The 8,797-nt window shown below is 40.2% G+C and overlaps 1 long non-coding RNA gene across 1 annotated transcript in view; it reads right to left on the bottom strand.

The window, feature by feature from the left end:
- The window catches only part of LOC107089312, a 259,957-nt gene that overhangs the window by 144,535 nt on the left and 106,625 nt on the right, over positions 1-8,797 (bottom strand). The gene's annotated exons all lie outside the window — the stretch shown is intronic.

Genomic DNA, 8,797 nt, shown 5'->3' on the forward strand with positions numbered 1-8,797 from the left:
CAGTATTTAATAACATAACTCAGGTCTCTTAAGTTATTTTTCTTTAAAACAATTCTGTTATGGTTTAAAAAGTTGGTTAAATAAAGATTTAATTGGAAGTTTGTGTTCTTTATTAAAATTAAATCATTTAGCAATATCATAAAAAGTCCAAGCAGAGCTGCACATAAAATATGGTTTCAAATCTTTTCAATAATTATCGATCAATATGCATTTTTTTTTAATCAATAAGCTTTTTTTCTATATCGTCCAGCCCTAGCAATGGGTTAGATTGGGAAAAGGAATTAAACATTGTAAATGTGCTCCACCACAACCATCCATTTTTACTTCCGTTAACACAGAGCACGCTTGCTTGTGACGTCATTGCGTCCTCTACTGTGCATGTGGGACATTTAAGTTGCATGAATGCAGTTCACACAAGAGATCACATACATTTGGGAAATGTGAACAACCACGTAAAAGCAAACTCACAAATTTGGAATTGAGGCCTGCAGGGTGAACGTAGCCTCAGATGCCTCTGTCCTGCAGGCTTTGAATAAAGACATGACGCCGATTTATGAAAATCTTTGGCGTGTTGCCCGTCGAGGAAGGCATCACCTCCTGCATCCTTTTAGCCTTCATTCTTCTCACTGCCCGCGCCTCTGCCTTGTATCAATTTGTTTTTTGCATGTCAAGTCAAAAGGAGGTTGTCAGTGGAGACAGCTTGCTTGTCTCACAGGCATGTCTGAGATAGCTGCAATTTATAACAGCAGCCAGAGCGACTTCGCTTCACTTATCTTGGACCAGCTCCTCCGTTGCGCCCTTTCAGTCCAACGAGAATGAAGGTTTGCAGGTTGGGTTATCTTGTCAGAAGCAGAGGAACCATTTCAAATCTACACAATCCATCCATCTGTTGCCTCTTTTCACCTGACTAAGGTTGGGGGGGTAGGGGTTATCACAAAGGGTCGATTTGTTATCCTGGTTTCCCTCCATCACAGGAGGCATTATTTGGGATTTAGCTGAACAAACCTGTAAACTTCCTGCAGCACTATAAAATACCCCAAACTTCGCCACAGGCTGGTGAAAACATCACATCTAATGCTGCGCTGGATGGTCCAAACGGTTCTTCTAAAACAGAAGGTTTTTCTAATGTGAACAAGTAAGGAGGGGTGGGACTCATCCTTTCACAACCGTTTTTCATATTTGATTCAATCTGCAACTTTTAAAGCTACATTAGAGAATAAAACTTAAGGAAAAAAGTTCATGTTAAGCAGGAAACAGCAGCCATCTCTAGAAGCCATTTTCAGGGAGCCTCAGTCAGAAGAAGCTTTAGATCTTCTACAGAAGCACCATAGAGAGCGTTCTGATCAGCCGTCTCACTGTGTGGTGTGGAGGCTGCAGCGCCTCAGACTGGAAGAAGGTGGGAAGAGCAGAGAGGATCATCTTCCCTCCATTAAAGACATTTCATCCTGGCGCTGCGTGTCCCGAGCCTCTGACATCATCAATGACCCTTCCCACCCCCAACATGGACAGTCCTCCTTCCTGCCCTCTGAGAGATTCCAGCAGATTCTGAAACAGCTTCTTCCCCACCGCCATCAGACTGCTGAATGTTGAACTCAAAATCGCATCACAGACCCTGAATCAAACTGAAAACACTAAACCACTGCATATTTGCATCATATATATTAATTATCTGAACTTCCATATCAATGTTTTTTTTTTTTTGCACCATGTTTTTTTTCTCCCACACCGTTTACATTTGATCACTGCTGCACTTTATGGAATGGAAAGATCACGAGAACTTTACAAAATAAAATTTCATTTTGTATACACTGTATATACAAAAAAAAAGTTGTCTAAGGCGTATTTTTTCACGTTGCCGTTCACCTTTACAAATATATGCGACTTGTATGTGATCTGTGTGAACTGCAGTCATACAACGCAAGTGTCCCGCACGCGCATTAGAGGACGCAATGACGTCACAGGTCAGCATGCTTTTTTTTTTCCCCCGGAAGTAAACATGGATGGTAGCGCTGGCGGACATCTGGCGGTCTTTTCCAACTATAAAAACTCAATCTATACAATACGGTTAAACATAAATACTGCTCTCCGCATCTTCATCTGCCATGGTTGTTTTTCTTGCTGCTTCCGCGTAGCAAGATGCAGAATAGTGACTACTGTTGGATGAATCCGACCTGAACGTCATTCAAACACGGGTCGCCTTTGAAAAGATCAGATTCGTATCGGATTCAGGACCACATAGCCAAGTGGCCTGGGGCGGATTGGAAAATTGCCATGAAAAGATCAGATCCAGGTCGCATATGAACATACAAATATGTATGAACTTCCTGCGGTTTGGCTGCTACCTTGGCCAGGTCTCTCTTGAAAAAAAAAAATTCTGAATCTCAATGGGACTTCCTGGTTAAATAAAGGTTAAATAAAAAAAAAAATATATGGGCAAAAAGGAAAAATCGAATTTGGGTCACTTCAGGCTGCAGTGTGAACGTAACCCAAGTCAGTCTTACAAAAGCATCCCTAAGGAGTTAGATCTTTACTGCATTAAAGGTTGGCATTTTTAAGTTTGGATAAAAGTGATATTTTGTTTCTGAAAATTGATCATTGAACTTTATTGATCTCACATTGGAGAAATTTTACCTCTGCATTTTACCAATCCCTTTGAGGAGCAGTGGGCTGCCATCGTGGGGCGCCCAGGGAGCAATGTGGGGTTAAGGGTCTTGCTCAGAGACCCAGAGTGGCAGTCTGTGGGAGTGGGGCTCAGACTCAAAACCTCATGATTCCAACCACTATGTCCTAACCACTAATAAGAAAAAACAAAAGTGGAGAACTAAAAAAATAAAGATTGGCTTGTATGCATATTGTCAAAGTAGAATGTTTGGGTCTGTCTGCATTAATGTCTTTACCATCACCGTTTTTGGATCAAAGGTCTGCAACTGTGCAACTATAACATAAATAGCTCTCGTAATTAATTTCCCACTGATGGCTTCTTGCTGGTCCTTTAAATCGTCTCAGTCAGCAGAACCTTGATCTCTGAACCAGGAAAGTTTTTGTTCTTTTTTTTCCCCTCGATGCCTTTTTTGGTGAACGAACCCCTTCCAATGCACTAAAGTCATTACATGGACTTACCTGATGAAACTGAAGCGGCGCAGTCGTATGAGTTCCATGCACTGCATGAAAAGTGAGATTTTTGTCCCCGTAAACTACCGCAAATCTCCCTCATTTTCGGTAGTTAACGACAATTTGCAACCCGCGTTTGTCGCCGTTTGTCAGTGCCACAAATTGTCGGAACCGGACAATGACGTATGTGGAGAGCGATCAGCTGTACTAATGGCCCTAATTAGCATATGAATGCAGCGAACCCGCGCGGCTGGCCAGGTCTGGCTTGAATGTTCTTACTGAGTATTGGACGGAACCACTTCTTTTTAAACAAAATCGCTTGTGATTGGTTGATATATATGCCAACCAATTCAGGATACTAATGTTATTTAAGATAGTTTATATTAACAGTATATATTGCCTTAATGCATGTGTTTTGTAAGGACCACTATATCTTCAACCTGGTAGTCCGTCAGTACTTCATGCTAAGAACAACGTCGCTTCATCACTCAGACGCTCCATATGTAGCCAAGATGAAGTCTTTGAAGTTTGTGGGAAAACGTTTGGAGACAACAGCTTTCTAAAACACCTCAGGTTAAACCAGAACACAGAAAACGTGCTGTTGATGATGAGGACGACAGAAGAGGAGAACAGTCAGGTGCTGCTACTGGAGCAACATGGACGTCTCTGGGGGAGTCACTGTGCTTCAGGCGGGTGAAACCCAGGTACAGACGGAGGAATGTGGAGCTTTAAACTGCCTTAAGCACTGTTGATGTTCATTTTTTAACAAATAGATGCCTAAATTCAGCTTGCAATAATGTGTAATATGATGGTCATCTTATTCAGTTAGAGAAGCTACATTCAGGTTAAGATTGCTAAAAGATTTAATAAGTCAAAGTGGATAATAAGTAGATGTCATTAAATTATAAATAATTGTAATCAAAATGCATCTTTAGTAAACCCTTTTAAACCAATTTACTACAATCGTTTCAGTTTATGAAATGCATGTGTTCTTAAACAGTCCAATTTGCTCAAACTGTTCAAACAATCTTTTAATTTACATTTATTGATTTAATTACCAATTTCACTGGGAATTTCAACAAGTGGTAGAAAGAAACAAAGTAAATGTACTTGATTACTGTACTTAAGTACTTTTTTGGAGTATCTTTACTTGCGTAATCTTATAAGTGGGTACCTTAACTCCACTACATTTTGAGGAAGCTGCTCGTTTCTTGTTCCTTTTGGCTCAGCTTAGCTTTATAATCTACAGTTGCTATTTTTCTCTCTTAAAATACAGTTTCAACATGGCAGATAAAAGCCCTCAGGACAACGTTTTAAGAGATTTAATGACTTTCCACAGATGTGAGAAACTCAGGGCAAATGATATTTGTAGTTTTATTAAGGTGTTACTTGTTACCATGCGGCCAAGTTGTTCAGTAGGATAATTTCTCAAAGCAGAGTTGAAGTTTCTTTGTGGTAAAAGATTTGACCTTAAACCTCCATTCCAAGCGAAAGTGTGAGGTGAATCAAGAATTTTCCATTTTCTTTTTGGTTTTAATCTAAATAGCTGTCCTCTTTTTTTTTGTGTGCATTTTATGATGAAATTCTTATGAAAAGAGAATCTTTACAATAGAATCTGCAGCAGGTGGTTCTACGCATCGAAACATCAGGGGGTTTCTGAAAGTTACAGGTTCTTTAAAATTATACAGAAATGTACTAATATTAGAACATTTCATTTGAATACCTAAATATTTTCAAAAGTGAGTACTTCAATACTTTAACTTGAGTAGATATTTGACAGAGTAACTTTTACTTGTAGTCGAGTAAGAATTGACTATGTTGAGCCTTTGTCCACCACTGAGTAAAGTTTGATTTCAACCTGACCCAGTCAGTATTAGAATACATTTAATTTACACTTCTCAGACGCATCATCTGTCATTGCACAAAGGATCGGATTGGTGTCATGATAGCAGCCTGTTTTACTCTGCATCGGTTTCAATAGTTGGTAACGAGAATCCCAGTCCCCAAGCACAGATGGGAACGCGGCCGGCTGAAAGTGGCGTGTAGCTGATCAAAAAGCAGTTTTCAGGGAGATAAGACAACACTCCACTGGAGCAGGTAGACATATACACTTTGTCTTCTTGTTTACACAGAGTGAAAACACAAAAATTTTGATGCATACAGCTTATCAACAGTGAATGAGTAGCTTACAGCAGTGAAATTAACATTTCCATTTATAACGTGCAGCAGTGATCAGAACTTAAACGGTGCAGGAGAAATTTAAGGCGGAGCTCCTGCTTGTACCAACTCCAGGGCTCGATGTTAACCACCGCCCGAACTCCCGGGGCAAGTAGTTTTTATTGTTGGGAGAGTACAAATTTCATTGCATTTGCCCACCGGGCAATGATCGCAAAAAAAAAATAAAAAATTTATCACTCAAAATTACTTTAAAATCACCGAAATTTGATGAAAATGACCCAGAAGCATTGCCGGCGCCATTTTTATTGTTTTCTATACATTCTCGCGTGATTTGAAAAAGCCGCGTGATTTTCCGGCAGATGGCGTGATTTTTGTCCACCTAGCGGTAATTTTGATTTAGTTACCAAAACGACAAGCAAGCTAGAAAGCGCTATTCTACCTGTGTTTCTGTATCAATTTTATTGCATAATCACTCAAAAATCACCTACATTCGAAGAAAACGACCCAAAAGCGTTGTCGGCGCCATTTTTTGTTGTTTTGTACACATTCTCGAGTGATTTGAAAAAGCCACGCGATTTTCCGCCAGATAGCGTGATTTTTGTCCGGGAATTGGCGCGAATCGGACACATTTTTTACGACTTGGCAGGCTAAAAAACATCAACAAGGCAAAAAAATGTATGTACAGTAACACACCCACCACGTATTTTACACTGCACCCATTTAACCCACCACCCATTTAGCATCGGAGATCCTCTTTACCCACCACCCATCCTCATCCCTTCACTAAACATCCCAAAAGCATTTTAAAAAACAAACATGATTCATTGATATATATATATACAAAAATGAATATTAGGAACTATATTTATCAAACATTATACTGGGCGAGTAAAAATGGTTTGTGGGCAAATTAAATGTGAAAGTCACTTGCCCTTTGGGCAAGTGGTAAAAATCCTTAACGTCAACCCCTGAACTCTACTTTTTGTGAAAATGCTTTTTTTAATTATTAAAATACGCTCAGAGCATGCGTTGGTGATTTGGCCACAGTCTCAAAATGTTTGGCCAAGAAAGGAAACACAGGACATCACAAAAAAAAAAAATGGCCGTACCTGAAGTAAGGCACGATGGTGGCAGCATCATTGTTTGAAATTGTGTCCTTTCAACAACACAGTATTAGGTGAGGCAGTTCCACATAATCAATTTTACCGAAAAGTTAAATATGTAGAAAATCATCCTCTTTCATCAGCAAAACAATGTCTCAACCAGAAAGGAGTTAAAAGTCGGAAATAGCTCAACCAGAACCCCGATCTCATTGTGATAAAAGACCCGGGGGGTAATCTGAAAGTAGATGCCTCCTCAGTCTGACAGATTTGGGGCGTTTTTCCACAGGAGAGCTGACAAATGTTGCGATGTGTAATCTTGACACTTTAAAAAAAGCCTGAGTGCTGTAATTAAATCAAAAGATACAACAACAAATAATTTAAGGGTGTTCTAAATGATGCAGCCATATTTAGAGCTCTTTTCCTGCTTAAAGGGAAGGTCGTTTCTTCCAATACAGTTCTACGTATTGCAGGTCAGATTAGATAGAGAACGCGGTCGGAAATTATTTAACAATATAACCTCAGGTTATTTTAATACATGTATAAATTGCAGTAGAGCATAAAACCCAGCGCCATGGAGGCGTGTTGTCCCCTGGAGGGCCACCCACGTCATTCCAGGACCACCAACTACTCGGCAACACCTACAGGATGATAATATTTCATGAACTTGAGTGGAAAGGCACGATTTATCATGCTCACTTATGACTGAAGACACTTGGAATGATTGATTGGTTTATCCTCCAAGAAGAGTTGCGTGTGTAAATAAATCAGGTAAGGAAAAAGATAATTACTACCTTGGTAGCTTGGAGGGAAGATATTTTCTGGAAGCCAACCTTCCAACAATGACCTTGTGCCCTCTGAGTTTGCACGGCTATGCACTTTGACCATCATCATCATCAAACTCGACTCATCTGCCTTTGTAAAGCTTCCTCATCTGTCTAAAATGTAGATGACACCTCCCCTGAGACATTTCCATTCGTTCATGATGTGCATAACTGCAAATCACTTCAGACGTTTGAAGGTTTATCTAAACCATTTCTAAATCAAAGTGGAATTGTAATAAAACCTTACTGCAAGGTCAGTTGCCCGGTTTAACCATTCCCCACAACAGTCCCCAATAAAGCTACGTTTTAAAAAGAGACAGTGCAAATATTCCTTTATTTTGCCAAGAAAAACAAAAGTCAAGTATTGATTTAAATAAACATATATTCTTTCCAAGTATTCCAAAAAAAGTTAACAATCCACTAGACTTTGTTTCCAAGTTTTAGGACGTTTCGCTTCCCATCAGGAAGCTTTTTCAATTAAAAATGTCAGAAATAGCGTTGAGTTCAAGACTTTATACAATAGTCCAACAAGGCCTTGATTAGCCTAACCTCTGTGGAGGTACTAAATGGTTTTAGTCCATTACTTGGACGATACTTTAAATGTTTTTTTGTTTGTTTTTCCTCATTAAGGGTGTGGTTTACAAGAACTTTATTTTTGCTTGTTTGTTTAACTTATACCCCCACCCCCCTTTTATAAAACACAAAAAAATGCATATTTTTTAAGGAAATTAAACATTTCCTTTTCATCTCAAAGCAACTGCTGAATGAAATGATTGACATTTACAGGTCAGAGACATCACATGCATCCTGTGTAACATCTATTTGCCTTCCTGACATCAACGCCTGACATCCCACAGCCGTTCCCGGTCCGGTCCAATCACCTGCCACGGTCTTAGAACAGGCCGCTGCCCCCCCTCCGCTCCCCTCGTCACAACTCATCATTACACCACAAGCTGTCAAATTAAAACTTTCAGAGTGCGTGAATGCCTGCTCGGAACTTTCCCTTTTTCCCAGCAACATATTGCCGAGATAATTGAGGATATTAGCAGCCAGACTGTTACCAAGAGATGAAAGGCGAGGAGGGAGCGGTGACAGCTCCTCTCGCTTGTGGAGGTAACGAGGGACTGTCAAAAGTCTCTCCGTGTTTATCTCGGATCATCTAGGGGGATTTAAAACCCTTACCTTCACAATTCCATTCTTTATGGCGCGTCCTTTATCCACAGTGATTTACGGGGGCTCAAGCCCTGCGCCGTGTGATGAATGAACACTCTTCACAAGGTGTCAGGGCCAGGCAGCGGTGGGCGGCAGCACCCCTTCCACCCCATCCCCCTCACCTTCACTCCCACTACTTCATCTTTCCTTTGGTTTTCTCCTCTTATCCTGCCTTCCATTCCCATTTTCAAATTGAACTGATTAGATGCTGACACGCTAAGTGGATTTCTCTGAACTTTTGCTTTGAGAGAAATCACATTTGGTTTAAAGATTTACAAATTTTAGATTTTTCAGGTTAGAAATGAGCAGGAGCTGGTTCTTTTGCAGGAGGAAATAAATGGCTGCAGTGTTTTATTTTGGATGGGGGGGGGG

The sequence above is a fragment of the Cyprinodon variegatus genome, unplaced genomic scaffold (genome assembly GCF_000732505.1).
Source record: "Cyprinodon variegatus isolate N-32 unplaced genomic scaffold, C_variegatus-1.0 Scaffold247, whole genome shotgun sequence".
In the NCBI taxonomy this organism is placed as follows: domain Eukaryota; kingdom Metazoa; phylum Chordata; class Actinopteri; order Cyprinodontiformes; family Cyprinodontidae; genus Cyprinodon; species Cyprinodon variegatus.